Below are 27,089 nucleotides of genomic sequence, written 5' to 3' on the forward strand. Positions count from 1 at the left end.
GAGTTCTAATTTGATTGTACTGTAGTCTGAGAGAATGTTTGTTATGATTTCCATTCTTTTGCATTTGCTGAGGAGTGTTTCACTTCCAATTATGTGGTCAATTTTAGAGTAAGTGCAATGAAGTGCTGAGAGGAAGGTATATTCTGTTGATTTGGGGTGGAGATGTCTATTAGTTCTGCTCGATCCAGAGCTGGGTTCAAGTCCTGAATATCCTTGTTAATTTTCTGTCTCGTTGATCTGTCTAATATCGACAGTGGGGTGTTAAAGTCTCCCACTATTATTGTGTGAGAGTCTAAGTCTCTTTGTATTTCTCTAAGAACTTGCTTTATGAATCTGGGTTCTCCTGTATGGGGTGCATATATATTTAGGATAGTTAGCTCTTCTTGTTGCATTGATCCCTTTACCATTATGTAATGCTCTTCTTTGTCTTTTTTGATATTTGTTGGTTTAAAGTCCGTTTTGTCAGAGACTAGAATTGCAACCCCTGCTTTTTTTTTCTTTCCATTTACTTGGTAAATTCTCCTCCATCCCTTTATTTTGAGCCTATGTGTGTCTTTGTCCATGAGATGGGTCTCCTGAATACAGTACACCTATAGTTCTTGACTGTTTATCCAATTTGCCAGCCTGTGTCTTTTAATTGGGGCATTTAGCTTGTTTACATTTAAGGTTAATATTGTTAGTGTGAATTTGATCCTGTCATTTTGATGCTAGCTAGTTATTTTTCTCATTAGTTGATGCAGTTTCTTCATAGTGTCGATGGTCTTTACAATTTGGTATGTTTTTGCCGTGGCTGGTATGGGTTTTTCCTTTTCATATTTAGTGCTTCCTTCAGGAGCTCTTTGAAGGCAGGCCTGGGGGTGACAAAATTTCGCAATATTTGCTTGTCTGTAAAGGATGTTATTTCCCCCTCACTTATGAAGCCTAGTTTGGCTGGATATGAAGTTCTGGGTTGAAAATTCTTTTCTTTAAGATTGTTGAATATTGGCCCCTACTCTTTTCTGGCTTGTAGGGTTTCTGCAGAGATATCTGCTGTTAGTTTGATGGGTTTCTCTTTGTGGGTAACCCGACCTTCCTCTCTGGCTGCCCTTAACGTTTTTTCCTTCATTTCAACCTTGGCGAATCTGACGATTATGTGTCTTGGGGTTGCTCTTCTCAAGGAGTATCTTTGTGGTGTTCCCTGTAGTTCCTGAATTTGAATGTTGGCCTGTCTTGCTAGCTTGGGGAAGTTCTCTTGGATAATATCCTGAAGAGTGTTTTCCAACTTGGTTCCATTCTCCCCATCACTTTCAGGTACACCCATCAAATGTAGGTTTGGTCTTTTCACATAGTTCCATATTTCTCAGAGGATTTGTTCATTCCTTTTCATTCATTTTTCTCTAATCTTGTCTTCATGCTTTATTTCATTAAGTTGATCTTCAGTGTCTGATATCCTTTCTTTCACTTGATCAATTTGGCTATTGATACTTGTGTATGCTTCAGGAAGTTTTCATGCTGTGTTTTTCAGCTCCATCAGGTCATTTATGTTCTTCCCCAACCTGGTTATTCTAGTTAGCAATTCCTCTAACCATTTTTTCAAGGTTCTTAACTTCCTTGCACTGGGTTAGAACATGCTCCTTTAGCTTGGAGGAGTCTGTTATTACTGACCTTATAAAGTCTTCTTCTGTCAGTTCATCAAACTCATTCTCTATCCAGTTTTGTTCCCTTGCTGGTGAGGAGTTGTGATCCTTTGGAGGAGAAGAGGTATTCTGGTGTTTGGAATTTTCAGCTTTTTTGTGCTGGATTTTCCTCATCTTTGTGGGTTTATCTACCTTCTTTGATGCTGGTGACCTTTGGATGGGGTATCTGAGTGGACATCCTTTTTGTTGATGTTGATACTATTCCTTTCTGTTTGTTAGTTTTCCTTCTAACTGGCCCCTCTGCTGCAGGTCTGCTGGAGTTTGCTGTAGGTCCACTCCCGACCCTGTTTGCCTGGGTATCATTAGTGGAGGCTGCAGAACAGCAAAGATTGCTGCCTGTTCCTTCTTCTGGTAGCTTTTTCCCAGAGGGGCACCCGCCAGATGCCAGCCAGAGCTCTCCTGTATGAGGTGTCTGCCAACCCCTGCTGGGAGGTATCTCCCAGTCAGGAGGCACAGGGGTCAGGGACCCACTTGAGGAGGCATTCTGTCCCTTAGCAGAGCTCAAGCACTGTGCTGGGAGATCTGCTGCTCTCTTCAGAGTTGCCAGGAAGGAATGTTTAAGTCTGCTGAAGCTGCACCCACAGCTGCCCCTTGCCCCAGGTGCTCTGTCCCAGGGAGATGGGAGTTTTATCTATAAGCCCCTTACTGGGGCTGCCGCTGTCCTGCCCAGAGAGGAGGAATCTAGAGAGCTCCAATCTACTTTTTAATAACTAAATACCTTTGGAAAATTAGGTCTCTCAACTTTGATTCCTTCCTAAATAAAATAAATCTGACTTAGTGAAGACTAAATACTAACACACATTTAGAACAGCTGGAACATTGTAGGTGCTCGATCAATGTGAGGATATACATCAAATGACGGGACTGGTTGGTGTGCTCCCAGAATTGAGAGGCAAGGACCCCTCAAAGATGGTGGAAAAAGGCAAAATTCACAGAAGTGCTTTTCATTTTGTATGCACTTTGGGGAATGGGTAAGGTTAATAGAGAAAGTCAAGATGGCATGCTGGATATAAGAATAACTACAGAAGCATGGTAGAGACAAGAATTTGAAAGTAAAAGTAGAAGAGTGTAATTTCAGACTGTTAGTAGAGGGAGATGAAACTCAAAAACTAAGTAGTTGACTGTTTGTAAAGGGTTCTGAGTGACAGGCTAAGGAATCTGAACTTAATTCTGTAGGAAAAATAAAGGCATTGAAGAATTTTTAGCAAGAAATTGGTGTGATACCATCTCAATTCACTTGAGAGAAATTTTTCTTTCCTTTATCGTAATATTTAAAGACAGAATTTTAGTTGATAGTTTAAAACTTGCCAGAAAAAATATCGATGCTTAAAAAAATAGATGTTGACCTACTTGTTCTCCAGAGTAATGTTTTACCTTCGGTCAAGGTATTGATAATGTTGGTTTATTAAGTTTAGGTAGTGAAATGACACAAAGACAGAAACTAATTATTACAAATGTACATGATGAAACAGGGCTTCATTCTATAAAGGGTTGGGTTTATTTATTTGCTGTAATCATTTGGACATAGCATTTGATATTGAAATTGACCTATAGATGGAGGACTCTGGAAGCAGATTTACTGGTTACGATCTCAGTTCTGTTACTCTTTGTTCTGTGATTTTAAGTCGTTACTTAACCATTTGTGCCTCAGTTTCTTAACGTGTAAGCTGGAGATAAGCATAGCACCCAGCTTTACAGATAAAGCACTTCAGAATTGACAGAGTGTGGCAGATAATAGATGCTCAATAAATGTTAACTCATTATTGGTAATTATTCAACTCAATTTGTAAATATTTTTTACTCCTAAAATGTTTCATTTAGTGACAGTCTCATTTGCAATGAGCCATGATGTCATATACCTGGAGAAGAAGAAACTTGAATTTATGGAGTACGGCTCTGTACTCAGCAGTAGTCTCACAATAATTATTTGTTAAAAACTTATAGTATGTGGAGAGAGAACTGTGCCAGGTATTTTATACATGTTATTTATTATTTCTACCTTGCTGATGAGGAAACTGAGGCACAAAAAGGGTATACTTAAAGTCACATTCACCTAGCTAGTAAGGAGTGGAAATAGAGTTCCAACTGAGGTACATGCAATATGAAAACTCAAATTATTTCCACCTAGGACATCACGGAAAACATTGTGTGTTGAGGGTTAGCAGGTCTGGGTTGTATTTTGAGTAGCAATCCTTAACAACAATGTAATTTATAAAAATGAATATGGTATTATTGCCCTGCCTGTTCCAGAGTTGATGTGAAAATTAAATGAGGTAATCAGTGTGAAAGTACTGTGAAAGCACAATAGTGCAAGAAAATTGAATGACATTTAAGTAAATAAAAGATATCATCTTTATCGTAGTCAAGAAATATATGTAGTAGATTGGAAAATTTCAGAGAAAATTGGGAACCTCATGTGACCTTGTACCAGGCATTTCTAGCCTTGGCTTCACCGTATTCCTTGGAAAGTTAAAAATGGAAGAATTAATGTAGAGCATAGATCAGGACATGGAAGGAATTGCGTGGAAAGTAGGACAGGCAGGACTTTTGAAAGAAACACACATCATTATCTTAGAATACCATTTACCCATAATTTGGATGAAATGGATTTTCTCTACACAGCTGACATCTGATTATCCACATAAATTAAAACCTCAAATGAAAAAAATTAACTTTATTTTGTGACTCAAAAGATGGAATATGTCTTAAAAGGCAACACATGCCAAGGATTAATTTGAGCTGCTTGGAATATTTTGAAAAATTAGAAATGTATAAACACAGAACATCTTTATATATTCATTTTAAAGACCATATGTTGCCTGGATAAGAATGTATTAATCTCCTCATTGTTTTTCAGTGATTTGCTTGTAATGGGACTTTAGTCATTAACAATTTATGATCATTTTCTAGATTCATATCACCTCAAGTTTCTCATTATAATTTTAATATCTTTTAGAAGAGAATAAGTTAAATAGTACATATATATTTAGCATCTATTTTAAAGTATTTCAGAGTTCAAAGGCACCTTAAGCTCTTATAACATATTGAAACCATAGAGTCCTGTTTATGTTGGAGTTGTGTTCTCTGATCTCTAGCAATCTACCAACTCTGGAACAGAGAGGGTTGGTAGGTAGCAGAATGGTCCCTTCACATACATGGAAATATTTCTGGTCATACATTCACTATGCTGACGTATTAATAGAGGATGCATATAGAAAGATGTATTTTTTCCAGTTTGTAACTCCAGTTTGTTTGTTTTTTTTTTTTTTTTTTTTTTGGAAGCTCACAAATGAGCCAGATGGCAAATGAGGTCCCCAGTCAGGTGTAGAATTTAGAAGAGAAAAGAGAATGAGATGACATTTTGGAGATAGATTATCCACTTTTCTTCAAAGAAGCTTATGGCCAAGAAAATGTCAACCAAGGAACAATTTACATCATTCATGATTTAAAAAATAGGAACAGTAATAGTTGTATTTTCTTCATCTATGTTAGGCTTTTAAAAATAAAAGAAGTGCTTAATCAAACCTTTAAATATACTACCAGAAAGATGACCAGTCCACAGATACTTTAAATTCTGTTAGTACAAAGATTGCAATTATAGGATCACCAGTCTCCCTGGCTTCAGGACTAAGGGGACCTTGACGTGGAATGACTCAGACTGACAAAGAACCATTCATTATAATGACTCACGAGACAACCAAGTAAACGATGTGGGCTTGTTTTAGTTACGGTTCTCTAGAGGGACAGAACTAGTAGGATAGATGTATATATAAAGGGATTTTATTAAGGAGTATTGACTCATACGATCATATAGTCCCACAATAGGCTGTCTGCAAGCTGAGGAGCAAGGAAGCCAGTCTAAGTCCCAAAGCTGAAGAACGTGGAGTCTGATGTTTGAGGACAGAAAACATCCAGAATGGGAGAAAGATGTAGGCAAGAAGACTAAACCAGTCTCATCTTTTCATGTTCTTCTAGCTGCACTGGCAGCTGATTAAACTGTGCCCACCCAGATTGAGGGTGGGTCTGCCTTTCCCACTCCACTGACTCAAATGTTAAACTCTTTTGGCAACACCCTCACAGACACACCTAGGAACAATACTTTGCACCCTTCAATCCAATCAAGTTGGAGTGCAGTGGCGCGATCTCGGCTCACTGCAAGCTCCGCCTCCGGGGTTCACGCCATTCTCCTGCCTCAGCATCCCGAGTAGCTGGGACTACAGGCGCCCACCACCACGTCAGGCTAATTTTATATATATATATTTTTAGTAGAGACGGGGTTTCACTGTGTTAACCGGGATGGTCTCTATCTCCTGACCTCGTGATCCGCCCGCCTCGGCCTCCCAAAGTGCTGGGATTACAGGCGTGAGCCACAGCGCCCGGCCTAATCAGTTTAGACTTTTGCAATTATTCCTTACATGTTTGCAATAATTTATTAGATGCTTGCAGTAATGCCCTTCAGTGTCTTTGAGCCTGCATTTCAATCTCCTTTCAGTGCTTCAATTTTTATCTCTGGCAAAGAGAAAGAATGGCAAATAAGAACAATCTGTTTTACAGAGTTGTTAGAAAGATATGCTTTTTTTCTGAGATTTTATGAATTAGGGGAAGGAAAACAAGATGTCAACTCAATGCATAATTACGAGAAAACAAAGTAGTCATATTATTACAACTTTGCATATGTGTAACACATTTAGAAGTTCCCTTAAGGGTTATGGAAGGAAGGAATAAGTCACTATCGTTGTGCTCAGAGAATCTAAGGTATCATGAACATAGGAATTAATTTGTGAACCATATAAAACATATTTAAATGCAAAAAAAGTATGCTCATGTAGCAACTGTGAATTCCATATGAGAGCCAAAACTCTTTTAGGGGTTTTGCATACATTATTTTATTTTATCCTAATACCAATGCTATGAGGTAGATATTGGAGGAAAATTTATGACCAGGGAGATTAAATAATTTGTTCAAGGACACGTAAATAGTAAATGGACAGTCAGGATTCAAACCCAATTGTCTGACATTAAAGATCCTGTTATGAACAATGCTCTAGAAGGATGGAGAATTTGCAGAGATGTTGCCTTCTTCCTTGTGATTATTGCCCTTCTATTTTCTTGCATTTTTCTATTGGCCTGTAAGCTTGATGAGGTTGGTGATTGCATCTGTCATATTTTCAACTGCATCTCAGCACTAAGAACAGTGCTTGCTACATAGTAGGCCCTTGATTGTATTTGTTGAATGAATGAATGAAACGACGAATGAATATCTTGGTTTCCTTGATGACTTTGAATTGAAAGTGTTTCAGAAGGGCTGGACTCTGAATATGAAAAAGACTTAAGAATTCTATAGTTTCATGTATATTTTCCTTCTATATATGCACAAAAATGATACATGATTAAAAACTTGTGTCTAAATAAATTTAAAAACAGCTCTTTAAATGGGTGTAAAAATTTCCTAAGTCATAAGGAAACTTTATGTGTGATTTAATTAGCAGTGTTTTTCAATTTCTTAGTGGTACAAACAACAACTGTGTCTCTTTTGATTGATTGATTTGTAGAGTCTATGACTTACTCACACAGTAGCCAGGATAATTCTTTTTTAAGTTTAAATCGACTGTGTTCTCTATCCTATTCGTCCCTTCCGGGTAGCTTCTCATTTCACTTAGAGAGGCATTGCAAAGTTTTTCACATGACTCAGACGGCCCCATGTGACCTTTTCCCTCTCTGATCTCAGCCCCCTTCTGACCCCAGGCCAGCTTCCTGCCAGTGTCACTGGCCCTTTTCTTTTCTCCTCAACATGCCACACAGCTTTTGCTTCACCCTTTTGCACTTGCTCTTCCCTTGACCTGCAATTGCTGTTTTCATAGATGTTCCTAAGACTCTTACTGTGATCTCTGCTCAACTGTCATTTTTTCAGATTCTTTCCCTGATCACTCTATACTCCTCCATCTCTGTCACTCTGCCTTCTCATATGCTGTGTTATTCTCCATAGGGCTCTTTATTCCATGACCTCCTATGATGTCTTTATTCGTGTATTGTCTGCCTCTCTCCTGCCTCTCCCCTTCTCCTCCTACTAGAATGTGGGCTCCATCAGATCAGGGACTGGTTTTGCTCTCTGCTGTGTCACCAGCGTCTAGAACAATGCCAAACACAGAGGGTTATTAATAACCACTTGTTGAATGAGTTGATGAATGGGTAAATAGATGGATGGATAGGCCTCTCTAAGACCAGCACTGGTCTTGTGGGAAAACATGATACAGACTACTATGGGCAACTTTATCATTGGAAAGGAATATAATTTAAAAGGCCAGAGGGTGAATATACACACTTTGTACCTGAGCAAGAACTTTCAGGGTCAAAATTCAAGAATCCGAACTTGTTATCTGGTTCAGTGGGAACTAATAATAGAAAATGAGGAAACAAAACTACCTAAGCTGCATGGTCAGCTGGATTGTCAGACAGCTGAATAAATATGGATTGAGAATTTTTAGCATCAGAATGCACAAAGCTTGTTTCCCTTGAGCACTGGCTGAATTGGGGCACAGTGACCTGTGTTACCGTATTACTAATTACGGTAAACAACCCCCACAGTTTTCATTCCAAGCCTATTCTACCCTTGTTTGGTCTCCAATTTTCCTCTTAGTCTTGGAAATAGTCACAGAGTTCTATTATTTCCAGACACTGTTGACAGGAGCTGTGTGTCAGGGACTTTTGCTAACATTTCTCAGCTTCAGACCACGCTTACATATCCAGCATTCGAAGCCAGGGCTAAGCATTCCCTGAACCCCATTCCAGTTTTGTGAGAGGGCTCCTCATTAGGCTCTGCACTAGGGAATTCCAGGGGGAGGATGCGTGAAAGAGGGAGAGAGGACTTGCTGCTTCATGTCTTTTCCTGGTCACCTTAGCAACACTGCAGCAGTGGTTGTTCACCCTGGCAGTGGCAGTACATTCTAGGGGTAGTGGTTCTCCATTTTGCCTTGAGAGCTTGCCTCCTGGTATCCTTTCAGGGATGGTAGCTCTGGCATGGGGCTGCAGGGGGCTGCTGCTCAGAGGTCTGAGTGCCAGCTCCACAGAAGGCTCCTACAGGTCCCTGAAGAATCATCCTAGCACCAATCAGGCAGCGAATGCCTTCCAGGAGGTCTCCATCCCAAGTCCTTGGGACCCCTTCTCTAAGCATCTAAGTTTTAATAATTGCAGTCCCTTCTCTTTGCCCTTCCAACTCAAGGGGGTAGTTACATCTTCCTGCAGTTACTACCTCTATACTACCTTAGCATCTGATGTTTGCACTTTCAGTTCTCCAATACCTGATTAACTATTCTTCAAATTAAATTCTCTCTGTAAAAATAACTGGTGTGGTCACTGTCTCCTGACTGGATACTGACCAAGGAGAAAAGGAGAACTGGCTGATTGATAGAGAAGTAAGCGTTTCTTTTGTTTTCATTTCAAGTTGGCATCAGAATCTTCCTTCCAAACAAGGTCTACCCTCTGATACAACTCAAATACCATGGATAGTGTGTTGAGAGGGAAACAGGCAAAATTAAAAATAAATGGATACAGAATACCTGTTATAAAACAAATTATATTGGACAATGAAAACCATAAAATAGAACTGTTTGAATTATGGAAGTTAACATTATTTTAAAAGAAGCAAATGTGAAGGGAATTCTTAAAGGAGATGATTCAAAATGAATTATTGAAAGAGATAAAAAGGATTCAGATGTAATATGCCTTCTATTTCAATTGTACATGATAGTAGAAAAGGGTAAGCAGAAGTCAAATTATATTGAACGTTTTGTCTGATGGGCACCATCATTAGATTCAGTTGTGTGTTTCATCTTGGTAGACACATTTAAGCTTTCTCCTCTAAAATAAAGGCTCTAAAAATGATAAAGATAGCTCATCTTCATATCCCGTATTCAAGGAGCCGGCAAGCAAATTGCTCTTTCCTTAAACACAGAAGCACAATTATTTTTTATTACTTTAAGTCACTAGTGATATATATTTATTTTAGAATAATCAGGAGATTCAGGTAAGTCAAAAATACTACCATACAGATAATATTAACATGAATATCTTGGTTTATATTATCTAGACATTTTTATGTGCTTATATATTTATGTATATGCCTATTTGGGTAATATAAACGGGTATAACCTGTTTCTTTCCTGAAAGTATATCATGAATATGTTCTCCTCATCAGTAAGTATCACCCACTAGCCCTGCCAGGTTAGTGCTTGTTTTCTCTCAGGTTCATTCCCCACACTTCCCTGCCCTGTTCTGAATCACAGGTAACTATGTTTTCCAGACTCCCTTGCCTCTAATTTCCAGGCAGGTTCACCAATGGGAGGAGCTGGTGGAAGACTGGAAAGGATAAGGCAGCATATTTCCCCGCCTTCCTCTTTGCTTTGAGTGTTACTTTTGACAGCAACTGAGCCTCTTCGTTGACTCCAGAGAGAAGGACACCTCTTTTGTCTTTGGCCTCTTTTCTCTAAGGTCTCTGAGACCTTACTTAGGTACCTAATGGGACCCCAGCTCCCACAGAAGGGCCTGAACTTCTAGGTTCAGTAACACTACTACTTCCTGTCATCAGTCCCAGCTCAGGGGTATTGGCAGCTTCCCACTGTTCTAATCTCTGCATTGTCTCCTCATCCCCTATTTGGCTTCTTGGTTCTTCTGTCACTTGCATAACCAATTCCCTGACAGGACTGTGACTGACAATGACCCTGCTGCTGAAATGATTTCCATTTTATGGATATGCCCTAATATATTCAAAATTGCTTCCTTATTCAATATTTGGAATGTTTCCATTTCATGCCATTATAAACAAAGCTACAGTAAACATCTTTGTCCATTAGTCTAATTGCCTGTTACTGATAGTTTCCTAAAGATGAAATTGCTCTGTCACAGGGCACATCTTTGACTTTTTTTAAGTCAAAATTTTCCCACTTTTTCTCAGTATAGGTTTGTTGGGGTCCGTGCCGGGGGTGGTGGAGAATGAAAGAACACACAAAAGACAAAGACACACAGAGAACATGGCGGCCGCGCTCAGAGCCTCCGCCTCACTTTATTTATACTCCATAAACCCCACGTCAGCAGAAAGAATGCAATGCAAAACAAACTTTCTTTTCCCAGATGTAACCTTCTACTCAGTTCTTTGTTTCTATGCTCTTCCTTATCTGCCCACCTTCTTGGCGCCTACGGGAGTTCATTAAAAGTTCAATTGGAGATACTGTCCTTGAGCCCTATCTATTCTCAGCATACTGTTTTCAAAGGCCCCTGCATAGGTTAAAATATTTTAAATACTTACCAAAAGTGAGAAATAATAATGAGGAGGATGACAATGATACAATGATAATAACTAACATTTTACGAGTCCTTACTGTGTGCCATCCTTTCTTCTAATGTAACTATGTGATCAACATGTGTTAGTCCATGTTAGGATAGCATGTTTTCTTGGTCCAGGTTTGTGTAAGAAAAAAATGTTTTCTCTAACTACGTGTGAATGGGGCTTGTAGGAGACACTTAAATGAAAACAGAATTCATTGACATTTTGATCGAAATGATTTTAATTTATAGGCTAATTGGAGAACTACCAAAATCTTTATGATGGTATTTTAGTCAGGTTGGGCTACTATAGCAATGTATCACAGACTACTAGGTGGCTTAAACAACAGACAATTATTCTCTCACAGTTTTGGAGCTGGAAATCCATGATAAGGTGCCAGCAAATTCAGTTTTTGGTGAGGGCTGTCTTATTGACTTGTAGCTGGCCACTTTCTCACTGTGTTCTCACATGGCCATTCTTCCTTGTGTGTACGTGGAAAAGAGTTAGTGAGCTCTCTGGTGTCTCGTTTTATGAAGACACTAATTCTATTGGAATTTCATTTACCACCCAGAGTAATTTTGAAAGCTCTAACCCCCAGTACGGCTCTATTATCCCCCAAATAGAGCCATATTAAGGTTAGAGCTTGCTACATAGGAATTTTGGGAGGATACAAACATTCAGGCCATAACACACAGAGACTTTCCATCCAATACATCTTGTTTCTCCAATGTTATTCATGTTTTCTTGTTGGGTATTTCAGGAAGGTCTTCTGGTATTTTTTGCATTACGTTTCTTATAAACAACTTCACTAATATATAATATATTTAAGGATGATCGATTGAATTTTGCTTAGTTATTGCTAATATATTGTTGTATACTGCTTTTTAATTAAACAACTTACTGAATTCATTTATCAGCTCTAATAGTTATTTAGTTGGTTATTTGTATGTTTTATGGTATAAAATGGCAGCATATGAAAATAATAGTAACTTTGCCTCCTCTTTTATAATATTTATACCACTTAATTTTTAAATTTACTTTCTTGTTTTGCTTTTTGGTAGGAGCAAAGATCCTATTGCATTGGCCAAAATATCCATAGCATTATTGAATAATTCAATTATAACAAACTATATTTTATCTATAGTAGAAGAGTTTCTAGTATTTAATTCAAGTATGGTTGTTTTTTTATCCTTTCATTGCTACTTTTCAAGTGTTGTTTTAGTATATTTTTTACAGTTTTTATTCTTTGATTCAGTTGTATGACGAATTAAATTAACCAATCCTTAAATACTGAATTATACTTTTACTTACAAAGTGAATCTTATGTAATCATTGTGCCTGTTTTCCCATTTGTTCTGAGATCCATTTCATACTCTTCCCCTATTCTATTGGTTATCTCTGGAGGCAACCTTGCAAACCACATTTCTTAGGCTCCCTCACAAACAGGTTGTTGATTAAGTTTGGCTAGTGCATTTCTCATCATTTTGCCAAGTTCTCCGTGTCTTTTTAATGTGAAGATGGAAGCTTCAGGGAGCTTTTATCTAAAGATGGAAGATACATCTTAGGACATTTTCTTCTACTATTTTTTTTTACTATTGCTTTATTACTTTCTTTTTTATATGTTGCTTCTCCAATTACTATTACAGATGAATGAGATCTCCTGACCCTTTTATCAGTGTTTTTTTTTTCCAATTTTTCAAATGTGTTAAAATATATATACAACATAAAATTTACCATTTAAATAGTTTTAGATATACCGTTCAGTGGTATTAAATACATTCATAATGTTCTGCTACAACCATAACCACCATGCATTTCCATAAAGTTTTCATTATGTAAAACAGAAACTTTATTTCCATTAAAAAATAACTCATTTCCCCCTTTCCTCCAAAGCCCAGCAACTACCATTCTACTTTCTGTATCTATAATTTTAACTACTTTAAGTACCTCATATAAGTAGAATCGTACAGTATTTATCTTTTTGTGACTGCCTTATGTTACTTAGCATAATGCTTTCAAGCTTCATCCATGTTATAGTATTTGTCAGAATTTCCTTTCTATTTATGGCTGAATAATATAATGTTTTATTTATTACCATAGGTTGCTTATCCATCCATAAATGGATAAGCAACTTGCTTGAGTTGCTTTGATGTTTTGGCTATTGTGAACAATCCGGTTATAAACAAGGGTGTACAAATATCTCTTAGAGACCTTTCCTTCAATTCTTTTGGATATGTAACTAGGAGATAAATTGCTATATCATATGATAATTCTATTGTTAATTGAGGAATGGCCATATTGTTTTCTACAACAACTGTACCATTTTACATTCTCATCAACAGTGCTCAAGGGTCCAATTTCTCCAGATTCTTTCCTATTTTGCTATTTTCTATTTTTCTTTTTTTTTTATAGTAGCCATCCTAATTGGTATGAGTTAGTATCTCATTGTAGTTTTGATTTGCATTTTCTAACAATTAGCTATATTAAACATCTTTCCATACGCTTATTGGTCATTTGTATATCTTTTATGAAGCAATGCTTATTTGAGCTATTTGCCCATTTTTAATCCGATTTTTTGTTTTTTTGTTTTAAGAATTTTGTATATATCCTTGAATCCTGGATATCAATTCCTTATCAGATATATAATTTGCAAATATTTTCTTCCTTTCTGTAGATTGTCTTTTTGTATTTTTCATATTGTCTTTTTTTTTTTTTTTTTTTTTTTTTGAAACAGAGTCTCACTCTGTTGTCTAGGCCAAAGTGCAGTGGCACAATCTTGGCTAACTGCAACCTCTACCTCTCTGGTTCAAGGGATTCTCTTGCCTCAGCCTCCCGAGTAGCTGGAATTACAGGCATCCACCACCATGCCCAGCTAATTTTTGTATTTTTAATAGAGATAGGGTTTTGCCATGTTGGCCAGGCTGGTCTCGAACTTCTGACCTCAGGTGATCCGCCTGTCTCAGTCTCCCAAAGTGCTGGAATTACAGGCGTGAGCCACCGCGCTTGTCCTGATAATGTCCTTTGATGCACAAAATTTTTAATTTTTTGTGAAGTCCAGTTTGTCTATGTTTTCTTTTGTTGTCTATGCCTTCAGTGTCATATCCAAGAAATCATTGTCTAAACTAATGTCATGAAGATTTTGTCATATGTTTTTATAAAAATTGTATTGTTTTAAGTCTTACATTTGGGTTTTTGATCTATGTTGAATCAATTTTTGTATATGTTGTTAGTAAGGGTCCACTTTCATTTTTTTGCAACTTATTTGTGCCTTTGGATGTAAAGTATCTCTTGTAGACAGCATATAGTTAGATCATGTGTTTCTTTAAAAATAATCCATTCTGCCAATCTCTGTTTTTTAAATGGAAAGCTTAATCCATTTTTATTTAAAGTAATTACTAATAAGGAGGGAATTATTTCTGTCATTTTGCTACTTTTTATGCTTAAAGGTTTTGGATGCTTGACTTTTCTGTTCCAGTGCTCTCTATGAAATATTGCACATATATGCAGAATTTTAAAAAGATAATTTGTGGTTTCTCTTCAGAAGACATGAAGGTATAATGTTCAGAAATTCAGATTCTTTGTTTGGAGTCTATGGGCCTTTATAAGCATCAATGACTGGCTGCTAACATGTCGCTGACTGCTGCTTTTCTTATACTTTTTGCTCTTTACTATTATTTGCTATGTATCTTCCCTAATTCTCAAAACCTTTAATGACCTTGAAAGTTCTCCAGTAAAACTATGTGATATTTGTACAACCTGTTCTACCTTTCTGTTTAGAAAAATGAACCATATCTGCATTATTGCACACTTATCCCTTGACACAAATGTCTTAATCAAAAAAACAAAAAAACTAGCTATTATAATTGCCTATGCATTTACCTTTATTACTATCTTTACTTCCTCATCTAGCGTTCAATTTTTTCCAATGTCATTTCATTTCACCTTGCAGGACTCCCTTAAGCACTACTTGCAGAACGATTCTACTGGTAACAAACTCCCTCAGCTTTTGTTTATCTGGGAATGCCTTAATTTCTCCTTCACTTTTGAAAGACAATTTTGCCAGATATAGGATTCTTGGTTGACAGCTTTGTTTGTTTGTTTGTTTGTTTGTTTGTTTTTAGTACTTTGAATATATTGGCCCACTGTCTTCTGTTTGCCAAAGTTTCTGATAACAAATATGTTGATAATATTATTGAGGATCCTTTGTATGTAACCAGCTACTTCTCTCTTGCCGTCTCTAAGATTCCTTCTTTGTCTTTGTATTTTGAAAGTTTGATTGCAATGTGTCTCAGTGTGAGTATTTTTTTAGTTCATCTTACTTGAAGTTTGTTGAGCTTCTTGAATGTTTTTATTTATGTCTATTCACTTTGGGGAAGTTTTCAGTCATTATTTTTGCAAATATTCTCTCTGTTCCTTTCTTGTTCTTATGGGACCCCCACAATGCATATATTGGTCCACTTGATGATATCCCAGAAGACCCTAGGGTCTGTTCATTTTTCTTTAATCCTTTTGTTTTGTTTCTCATACTCAATAATTTTTATTGTTCTATCTTCAAGTCCTCTGATTCTTTCTTCTGCCTGCTCAAATCTGTATTTGAGTCTCTATAGTAGATTTTTCATTTCAGTTATTATACCTTTAAGCTTCAGAATTTCTCTTTGTTTTCTTTTTAAGTTTTGTCTTTATTAATGTTTGAACTTATTCATACCTTGTTTTCTTGACTTTCTCCACATCTTCCTTCAGTTATTTGAGAATCTTTAAGACATTTTTGTTAAAGCCTTTGTCTGGTAGATTTGTCATCATGTCATTTTTACGGACAGTTTCTGCTTCTTTTGCATGTGCCGTACTTCCTGTTTCTTTGTATGCCATGTAATTTGCTGTTGAAGAGTGGGTATTTGAATCTAATAATTTATCTAATTATTATAACCTCATAAATTATCTAATAGTAAGTCAGATTCTCTGTCTTCGTCAGGGTTTGCTTTTTAAAAAGTTGTTTATTGTTATGCTTTTTGGGTTGTCATTGAGTGTATTTGTGCCAATGATTAGCTTGAGGTGTAAACTTGAAGCATTTTCAGGCCTTTCTGAGTCTGCAGTTTTCCCTGAACATGCATGATCCCGTTCCAATTTTCCCTGCATATGTAGGTGTTTTTCAGCATCTTAGTGTTGAATGTCTGACTCCAAAAGTTGGAAAAAGAAAAATAAAGAAAGGGTTGAGAGGGTACTGGTCTTTTAAATCCTCTGAGAGTCACTCTAGGCAGAGACAGAGGGGTTTGCAACAATGGGGAAATGGACACTCATATCTTTGTCTGTACCTCTGTGATCAGAAGCAGCAATTAGCAATCCAAATGCAGATCTTAGGTACTTGGAGGATTTGGTCCTTATTTTCCACTTTGGTTCCTGCAAGTCGTATACATGCTGCTCCAGAAATGTGCACAGCTGCCTGTCATGGGGCCTTGGGTGGGGATGGGTAGCTGTTCAAATGTGTTGTCCTAGACAAAAGGAAAAGGCAATCTTCGTGCTGGGTCTGTTTTATTCTGTAAGGAGAAGGTTGGTTGGCTGTAAAGTGTAGGAAGACATTTCAGTGTAATGCATTTGCAGACTACAAAGCACATTCCTTGGCTTCTTTCCCATGCTTGTGGGTACAGACAGAAGTTGTCTGGGGCTGTTTTCGCCTTCTTTAAGTGGTAGTGGGAGCACTCTGTGGTAAGTGCCAGGCCTACCATTTCACATGCTGAGAATGCTCGCTTCCTGAGATAACTCACAAGTTTGATTCTACCCTAATATTTGCTCCCTGGACAACTTCACCTTTATCTCCCATTATACTGCTTGTACCAGAGTCTATGAAGCGTCGGGCAGAAGCTACCATCTGATGCTCATGATTTTCATTATTGAAGTTCATGCAAATAGGTTCACATCTATTTCCAATTAATTTTTCAAGCCTCCACCACCTATAGCACAACATTGAATCTCTCTCTTTTGGCGTTTTTTTTCATACTGTTTCAGAACTCCCAGGTGACTTGAGATCTATAGGAAATCACTTTGGTCTTCACACCCAGGATAAAGTCCACTTCTACTTTTTACTGCTAAGTGATGCATATTTAAAATTGCAGGTAGGATTGGAAATCCTACACTGAATCCGACACTGTGATATGCTCTCTAGTTCAGATGCCTGAATGAAGAGAGGACTCCCACACTCCCCAAATGCCAAGTTCAACTAAGCAGGCCTCATCTTAGGTGCTTAGAGCTTTGCTTTTTTGGCTTTCACACTCAGCCTCTTCCCAGATCCCCATCCAAGATCATGAGCTCTGCCTGGATCAGGCCTTGTTCCTGTGTCCTTCCCCTACTGGATGAGGAATTAATGGCCCCTTTTGTCATTATGGTTCTACATTCAAGCAGTAAGAGTAGATTATCAAAACTCAAAGGTCAAACACAAAAATACACACTCTGCACAAATTATTTCATTTCTGTGAATATCAAAGATATCATCTATTAGAGGGAAGATATACATTATTATATACATTGTATCACCAGTATACAGTAATGGCTTAATAAATTGTAGTATAAAAGCCTAATAAAATATGAAGCTGTTTTGAAAGCTTTTAAAAAAATATGGAAACTACTTGACATAATGTATACTTCAAGTAGATTATAAAATAGCATGATGACAATATTGGAAAATTTGAATGTAGAATGTAATACATACAGTTAATACAAGGGAGAGTCATAGAATAATGGATGATTTATTATCATTATCTCTTTCAAAGGTCCTTTAATGTTACTGTGATACTGTCTTTTCTACTAAAAATCAGTTACCTAGTACTTAATCTAGCTAGTCAACCCATTTTTTTTCTTTCTACTGCCTATTCTCTGGAGCGAGTGAGCTTCTCAGGCTGCCTTGTTCTTTTCCAGACCTCCTCTGCTCTGACTTCTACCCTCACCATGTAAGTGTTGGCACATTTTCAAATGTCTCCAGGTGCCACCACCACCACCTTCTTGGCAAAGATCTTCTTGGATCTTACTTACCTTGACCTTTATATAAACTTAATGCCACAGACTAATCCTAACTTCTTCTATTTTTCTTCATGTATTATAATTTTAAAAATCCAACCATAGAGAAAATTTGAAAGAATAGTGCAATAGTACAATGCTCTACAACCAGATTCAAAACTTGTTTATTTTTGATCATTTGCTTTCTACTCACCTGTGTGTGTGTTATTGTTGTAGTCATTTTTGCTGAACTATCTGAAAGTAAGTTACAGACATTAATATATCTCACTCTTAGATATTCCTTCATGCAACTCCCCAGAGTAAGGCATTCTCCCACTTACCTATATTATCACATTTAAGAAAACTAATAGTTCTCCAACATTATCTAATATTCGGTATACTGTCATGCACTGTTCAATGATGAGGATACGTTCTGAGAAATATGTCACTAAGAGATTACATTGCTGTGTAAACATTATAGTGTATTCTTACAGAAACTAGATGGTATAGCCCACTACACATCTAGGGTATACAGTATAGCCTATTGCTTCTAGGTTACAAACCTGTACAGATCTTATCATACTGAATACTGTAGGCAATTGTAACATAATGGTAAGTATTTGTGTATCTAAACATAGAAAAGGTACAGTAAAACTATGGTAATGTAATCTTATGGGACCACCATTGTATAAGCAGTCCATTGTTGACTGAAATGTCATTATGTGGTGTGTGACTAACAATTTATTCAGTTATCCAAGAATGTCATTTGTTATTGTTTTCTTTTTAATCAGGATCTAATCAAAGTTGATAGATTTTACTTGAATACAAAGTCATTTTCTTTTTTTTCTCTCTTTTGATATTATTTGTTTGTTTTACCTGGTATACAGGAGGAGGATCTAGCTGAAACTATAGTACCATATTAAATGATACAATGGAGTAAACATGAAAAGCTACCTAAAAACTGTCTGTTAGTATTTTTAATTAGGAAATATTAAACAGAACAAAGAAAAGTAACGCAAATGAGTGGTAAACTAACCTGGAATTAATAAGAGTATTTAGATTGCTATGGCATGAACTACTTGAAAATAAATAAAATTTGAAATAAATAGTGATCTGCAGATGTTACTGAAACATCATTCAAATTGGTGGAGTCCATTAAGGACATTTTGGCACTTTTGACTTTCTAACGTAACACATTTGAAATGAACCACTTTTGCCAATTTGACCATTTTTACTTGTTGCTTTACTCAACTGCTGATGTTTTCCTACTACTTGCTCACTGACATCTTTGGTAGGTAAACCCTGATATTCAGTGCTAACATTTCAGCAGATACAATAAGTAGAAAACTTCACTGACTTTTTGTTGTTATCAGAGAACACTACCTAAACACTTATCTGCCTGTCGTGGTTACTCCTAGGTATTGCATAAAATCAGTTAAATAAATGCCATCACCAGACTATGGGTAGGTAGTTTGGTCAGAGTGACAGACTCAGCAGATTGAGCAACTCTACTACTTACCAGCTATGTGACTTAAGGCAAGTCTCCTTGCCTTGGCATCCTGGTTGTAGTGAAGATTCTATAAAATGAATGAAGAGTTTGACATAGTAGCTGGCATGTAGTCAACTCTCTTTGTATCTAAGTCTCCATACTTTTTTTTCTCATGAAAATTTTTAAAAAAATATTTTGTAAAATGTTCCAACTTCTGGATTTGTCTCATTATTTTCTCGTGGTGTTATTTGTTCTTGTATCTATAGATTTCTGGTAAATTAGAAATTATGTCCAGAAGCTTGATTAGGTTTGGTTAAACATTATGGGTAAGAATTCCTCATGGCTGATGTTACTTATGTATAGTGAATTACATCAGGAGCTCCATCTCCTCAGGTTGTTGCACTGTTCAGAATGCTAGCTTTAATCATTTGATTAAGATGGTGGCCACCGGCTCTCTCCATTGTAATGATAAATTTCACCGTTTGCAGTTAATGAGAAAGCAGTCACATGATACTTTGGCACGGAAGAATATCTCCCACTTCTAACAGTTTTAACATCCATTGATAAAGCCTGCCTAAATCAATTACTACATTAAGGGTTGAAACATAGTGATTTTATATTTCTACCATTTCTTCTCCACTTGTTATCTGGTAGTATTCTGTATAGAAGAGCCTTTGTGTTTTCCCTTTTTATCTTTATTATTTTTTATTTGGAGGCAGGGAGATGGTATCAGTAGGGACTCAGGATTTTTATTTATTCAATATATTACAAACCACAATAATCCATCTTTTTTGATGATCATATTTTCTTGAATTTATCCTTGCAACTCTTGTTAATCTGACTCCTGGGTCCTTTGAACATATTCCTGTTAGTTTTGGAGTGCTTTCTTGGTCTCCACTACAACGGATGTCTCAGACTCACCTGTGCGTTCTCTGTCCCAGGTCTAGACTCAATCATTCTCCAAAAAGCTTAGCACATATTAGGGGGAATGGTAAAATCCAGACACTGGCTATGTTCATGGCTACCTGGATATCATCGCTTCTAGATCCTGTAGATGTCAGAAGTAGGAAATAAGAATTATAAGGGCCAACTGGTATTTCTATTACCAAGTTTTATCTTATCTTTTTGTACATGTAGTTCTTTTATATTAAAATCCTGCTTCCTAATAACAATATATTTGCTTGTTTGCTTTAACCTATAATATACGTATAATAGTTTCAAATTTATAATGCCATTTTATTTAATAGCAATAAGCCTAAATTTAGTTTAATTACCTGAGTAAAAATTGAGCCCGAGTGAAATGTAAGCTCTCCTGGCAGTTGATTTTGTTCTTAGAGTACAATGTATTATGTTAAAGCTGTATAGTCAGAGTTCTGATCCAAGAGTTGTTTGGAGTACATTTTTATAGGCCATTTTGTTATTAATTATACACACGTGCATATATATACACACACGTATATATACACACACATATACATGTATGTGTATATACATATATTTAAATTCATTTGTTTCTGCTTGTATTCATTTTTAAAATGTACTTCTTTCTTTTTGATTTGATTTGATTTTTGAATACATGTAAAACATTCATGTAACTTAAAGATCAGAAATAAAAGAAAAGCTACTATTAGATTACTTACAGAAGGAACGATTTTCATAAGTTTCTGGTGATTGTTTCTATGTTTCCTTTGGCAAATATAAACACATACACAGATATACTTAATTCTTATTTCCTAAAAACAATTAATATCTTAGTTTTCCTTTCTTCTTACCCAAAAGGCAGCATGCAACAAACATTGTCCTATATATATATATTTTTCACTTAAAAGTATGCCCTGGGAACCATTGCTATGAGTTTGCAGTGACCCTATTCCTCTTTAATAGATGCATCATAGCCCACTGTGTGGGGACACTTATAATCCTTTATTGATGGACTTTGGTTGCTCAAATAATGCCATAATTGATAACCACACACATATATTTTTTCACATTTTTGGAGGTTTATTTTCAGGGTAAATTCCTAGAAGTGAGATTGCTGAGTCGAAAGTCATATGTAGGTTCGTTAAATATTTCCAGATTTTCTTCTGCAGGCAACATTTACTTCCTCGCACTCACCATTTAACTATCAGGATACTGATATTTCTGCATTTTTATCCTGACTCTCTGACTTTTTAAATTATTCACCAGGGATAATTCTTCCTTCTAGCTATATTCTTTATCCTTACTTCAATAGACTTCTGTTGAGTCTAATGCAAAGTACCAATATTTGAGAGACAAACAAGGCACAGCTCCTGCTCTCAAGGAGCCCACTGTCTTAAGTAGATTATCACCTGCAAACCGATCCTGAATCATAAGGACTGCTGTACTGATTAGAGAATAAACAAGGTATTGAGGGAATTCTGTGGGGGATCCAGGCTGGGATTGTTCTGGAAGTCTTTGAAGAGGAGTAATCTTTAACATGGCTCATGTGGGATGTGAGGAATGGCAAATAGATGAACAAGATTTATAAGTCAGGACATTGCGATAGAGACTGGTGCATTGAAGGGTGGGAGAGGTCGTGAGCCTGACACACCAGGCGTGTGTGAAGAAGCATGGTAAGACATGAGGCTGGACAGGTAGCTGGAGGGTAATTAATGGAAGATGTTGTATGCCAGTATATGGATTTGGATTTTGATATCACAAAGCAAGAAGAAAATGGGATATAATTAATGTTTAAATGAATCTATATCAGATTTGTGCAAGATGGCATGTTAAGTAGTTGCTGAAGATAAAAATTCAAGATACAAAGATACAAAGTCAAGAACCCCATAGGTGCATTTTGAGACAAATACATCATTTAATTTATAATTAATTAAATTAATTATATGCATAGAGCACCATAGAAGCACAAAAACAAGACACTGAACTCTGAATCTACTCTATACCTGCTACACTTTTCAGATTCTTCATTTTTCATGAAGTTGTTTATGCCACAAATCTGGGTGTCATCCTTGGTACCTCCTCAGTCCAACCTCCATATCTAATGCATCACTAAGTCCTATTGATTTCAACTTCAAAATTGATCTCAAAATCTTTCTTTCCCATTATCCTTATTCTAATCATGCCTAGACCATCAGTCTCCCTTCTACTCTTTGCACCCCCCAACCCATTCATGACAGCTACAGTGAATATCTGATCACACTTTTCTGAACCTCTAAATGCTTACACTTTCCCACTGCAGTTTGAATAAAGTTCAATACCTTTAACTTATCCCATAAGTACATGTAATCTGGTTCCTCTCACATCTTCCAGTTCAAGTTGAGCAACTCGTCCTCTTTTATTTATTTATATTTATATTTATGTATTTTTTGAGATAGAGTCTAGCTATGTTACCTAGGCCGGAGTGCAGTGGCACGATCTCAGGCTTACTGCAACCTCCGCCTCCCGGATTCAAGTGATTTTCCTGCCTCAGTCTCCCAAGTAGCTGGGACTACAGACATGAGCCACCATGTCCAGCTAACTTTTGCATTTTTAGTAGAGACAGAATTTCACCATATTGGCCAGGGTGGTCTCGAACTCCAGACCTCAAGTGATCTGCCTGCTTTGGCCTCCCAAAGTGCTGGGATTACAGGCATAAGCTACTGTGCCCAGCCTTCTACTCTTCCTCTTATATACCTCCATTGGGTTTCTTGCAGCTTCTAAAGCATACAAACCTCTTTTTTACCTTCAGGCACTTATACATGCTGCTCTCTCTGTCTGCAGCACGTTTCATCCCCCATGTCTATACACAGCTGCCTTCTCCATACGTTCGTGTCCCTTCCTCAAGGAGATCTTTGCCTATGTTTAACCTGCATTCTTCTATTCTTTCTCAAAACAGAATGGACTTTTCCTCTATGTCTAACAGGGATGAATTGCTCTATCACACTCAGAGTGTAAGAAATGTCACATCTGTATTATATTCTAAAGCATATACTATAGTTCAGGATTTCCATTTACCAGGAATGAGAATTTATTTAGCCTGGAAAATGGGAGAAGGGCTCTATTCCCTTGATATATATTGTTAATTTGGCTCTTTCTGCTAAATGATGCTGAATTTGAGGGTTGCCTTTCATCAAGTACTGATCCAGAAATGGAATACAGATATGCCTCTCTATCACCCAAAGATTTGATCACCAGGGTCTTTGCCAGGATACCGAGTTTTGGCAGTTAGTATTTATGTCTCAGAATTACCACATACCAGCTCAACTAAAAGTCCTCCTACCACAGGAAAATAACTTTAAAGAAAGATGTAGCTAGTCCAAATAGAGATGTGTTGTGATTTTAACACTAGATATTGAAAAGATGATGTGAAAAAAGAATGTAAAATATCTCATTAATGGTTTTATACTAGTTACATGTTGAAATACTGTTTGTGATACTGAGATTAAATAAAATTTGTTATCAAAATTAATTGCACTTTTTTTTTGTTTTAATGTGGCTATTAGAAAATATAAAACTACATGTAACAGTTCTATGGTATGGTGTTGTTCTATATCTTCCAGAACAGAGGCCAGGACCCTATCCCCATTTAGTAGCTCCACTTCCATGGCCTGGGAGCCCTAACCTACCTTACACAAAGCCTGAATGTGTTTTGAAGGGAGAGAGAGAAAAATTACCTTTATACTTTTTTCTTAGTAAGTCAACTACAGAAAAAGAAAGGCACAGGGTAATTTATCTATTAAATTATTGATATATCATTATTCTGGCATAGTAGCCTTACCACAATCTGTTATTATATATGAATTCTTTGTTTCATGTTTGACTCAGCCACTAGACTGTAAACTCCATGAAGGTAAAGATTACTTCATTTTTGCTCACTTCTGTATCTCTAACACTTGCAGAATTTTGATTAAGGATCACAATATCTATGGAATAAATGAATGGTGGAATAGTGAGGGAAGATTGTCAAAAGGCAAGTCTTTGAGTTAAATTCTGAAGGATGATTAGGAGTGAGTTACACGAGGAAGAAATAATTACATTTCAGACAGAAAACAATGTACAGGAAAGATGGAGTCATGACTCAACTCCCCATCCCTACCTTCCACTGCAGAATCATGATTGGTGGGGGTCAGATCATGGATATCTTTATTTTTCCAGCAGGTATTGATATTGTTTCTTATAAAAGAAAATAAGAATACTACGTTTATGATGTTCTTGGACTATGGGCTGGGGGAAAGAGGTAGTTACATAAAAGGCAAGAGATTGTTATACTGTGAATTATATTTTAGGGTGAGGGTAAGAAGTACACTTTGTGGGAGACATATGCGTTCAGACATGGAAACCAGATCTGACTGTATTTGAAGTCTCCAGCTCTCCCTGAGGTTAACTTCTCTGAGCTTAGGGACACTTGTGTTTAATCCCTTTAAATAAGTATTAGGTTGGTGCAAAAGTAAATATGGTTTTTGACATTACTTTCAAGTTCAAGAACCACAGTTACTTTTGACCCAACCTAATATCAAGGACTGGAGGGTCAGTCATTTTATAAATTCTAAATGTGTGGCTCACCAAATCTGTGCAGAAGCAAAAAACGCAGAAAAACCAACATTATCTGTTTGTTAGTAACACTATGGGCACATCATATCAACCCTTGCTAAATTAATCTTAGTATTTTTAGCGGCAACACATGCATTCCTGGCTGCTACTGCACAAAATATTGGCCTTTGGCTGGGTCCCAATGGCTGGCATGCTGCCTCTCCATTTCTTTATGCTTCATCCCTAGTGCCAGAGGTCTTACAGTTCTCCTGGCTGTAGTCAGCAGCACGACTCAAATTATGTGGGGTCTTCAAAAAGCTCATGAAAAATGCATATCATGGAAAAATTATGCATGAATTTCAAAAATATTTTGCACCAGAATAAACTGGTACTAACTTTTTATAACATGTATGAGCAGAATCTAGTTTGAGGCACTAAGAAAGATAAAACATCAGTTTGAAAGAGCCTCTGTCAGAGCAAAATGAATTCTGCTAAAATTGAAGCAAGAACAAACATCAAATGTATAGTGAAACTTGAGAGAAAGAATGGTGAAATCATCAATGCTTTACGAAGAATTTATGAGGACAATTTCCCAAAGAAATCAGCAGTTTACAGATGGATAACTTTTTTAAAGAAGGGAGAAGTCAATGTTGAATAAAAGCCTACAGTGGCAAATTATCCACATCAATTTGTGAGAAAAAAATTAATCTTGTCTGTACCCTAGTTGAACAGGACTGACCATGAACAGCAGAAACAATAGCCAGTACTATAGATATCTCAATTGGTTCCGCTTACACAATTCTTACTTAGAAATCAGCTGCAGATAAGAGCAGAACTTTCAGTGGAAATTTTTAAAAAGGAAATTCAAGATCCTGAAGCATCTCTTCAAAGAATTGTAACAGATGAGGAAAGATGACATTACCAGTATTATCATGAAGACAAAGCACAATCAAAGCAATGGCTACCAAGAGGTGGAAGTGGTCCAGTCAAAGCAAAAGCTTTTGCTGGTCAAGAGCAAAAATGATCACAGTGGTCATGGGAATCTTTTTTTGAAATGTACATGGCATTTTTTCTTGTTGACTTTCTGGAGGACCAAAGAATAACATCTGTTTATTATATTTTGAGAATGGCCAAAGCTTTAGCAGAAAAATGTCCAGAAATCTTCACCAGAGAATTCCTTTTCACTACCAAAATACTCCTACTCATTCATCTCATCAAACAAGGGCAATCATGTGAGAGTTTCTATGGGAAATCATTCGGCATCCACATGACAATCTTGATTTGGCTCCTTCTGACTTTTTATTTCCTTATCTGAAGAAAGACCTGAAAAAGCCATCCATTTTTCTTCGGTTAATAAAAAAGACTGCATTGATGTGGTTAAATCCCAGGGTGCTTTGTTCTTTAGGGATGGACTAAATGGCTGGTATCATCACTTACAATATATTGAGTCTTGAACTTGCTGCAGTTTATCTTAAGAAAAAAATGTATTATTTTTTATTTTTATCAATTCAATTTTTCCACAAACTTTTTGAGGTCCCCCTGTAGAGTCATAGTCTGAGTCCCTCAGCCCTCAAGTCTGGCATCGTTGTGACTGTTGGTTTCCTATGGCTGCTGCTGTTGCTGTGCTGCTGTCACCTACCACAGCCTCTGAGGAGCAACCCTCAATAGTGACATGATTCTGCATTTCTTTGGAAGTCATTCTCCTACTCAGACCTAATCCAGGATACAGGCTCTGTATTAGATTTTTATTGTTGCAGTAACAAATTACCACAAATGTTTAACACTTAAAACAACACAAATGTTTGAGCTCATAGTTGTGTAGGTAAATAGGGCACACGGCCTAGCTGGGTCTTTTGCTTTGAGTCTCACAAGGCTAAAATCAGAGTACTGAAGGACTATCTGAAGGTTCTGGAGATGAATCTGCATCCAAGCTCATTCAGGTTGTTGGCCACTTTCAATTTCTTGCCATTGTAGGGCTGAGGTCCTCAGTCCATTGTTAGCTATTAGCTGAGGTAGATCTCTTTTCCGACAGGGTGTCCACATTCCACCTCATACTTTCCATGTGGTCTTTCCAGTATTGTCTTATTGAGTTCCTCTCATGCTTCAAATATCTCAAGTTTCCCTTCTGTCA

This window comes from Macaca fascicularis, chromosome 3 (genome assembly GCF_037993035.2).
Source record: "Macaca fascicularis isolate 582-1 chromosome 3, T2T-MFA8v1.1".
Classification (NCBI taxonomy): Eukaryota; Metazoa; Chordata; class Mammalia; order Primates; family Cercopithecidae; genus Macaca; species Macaca fascicularis.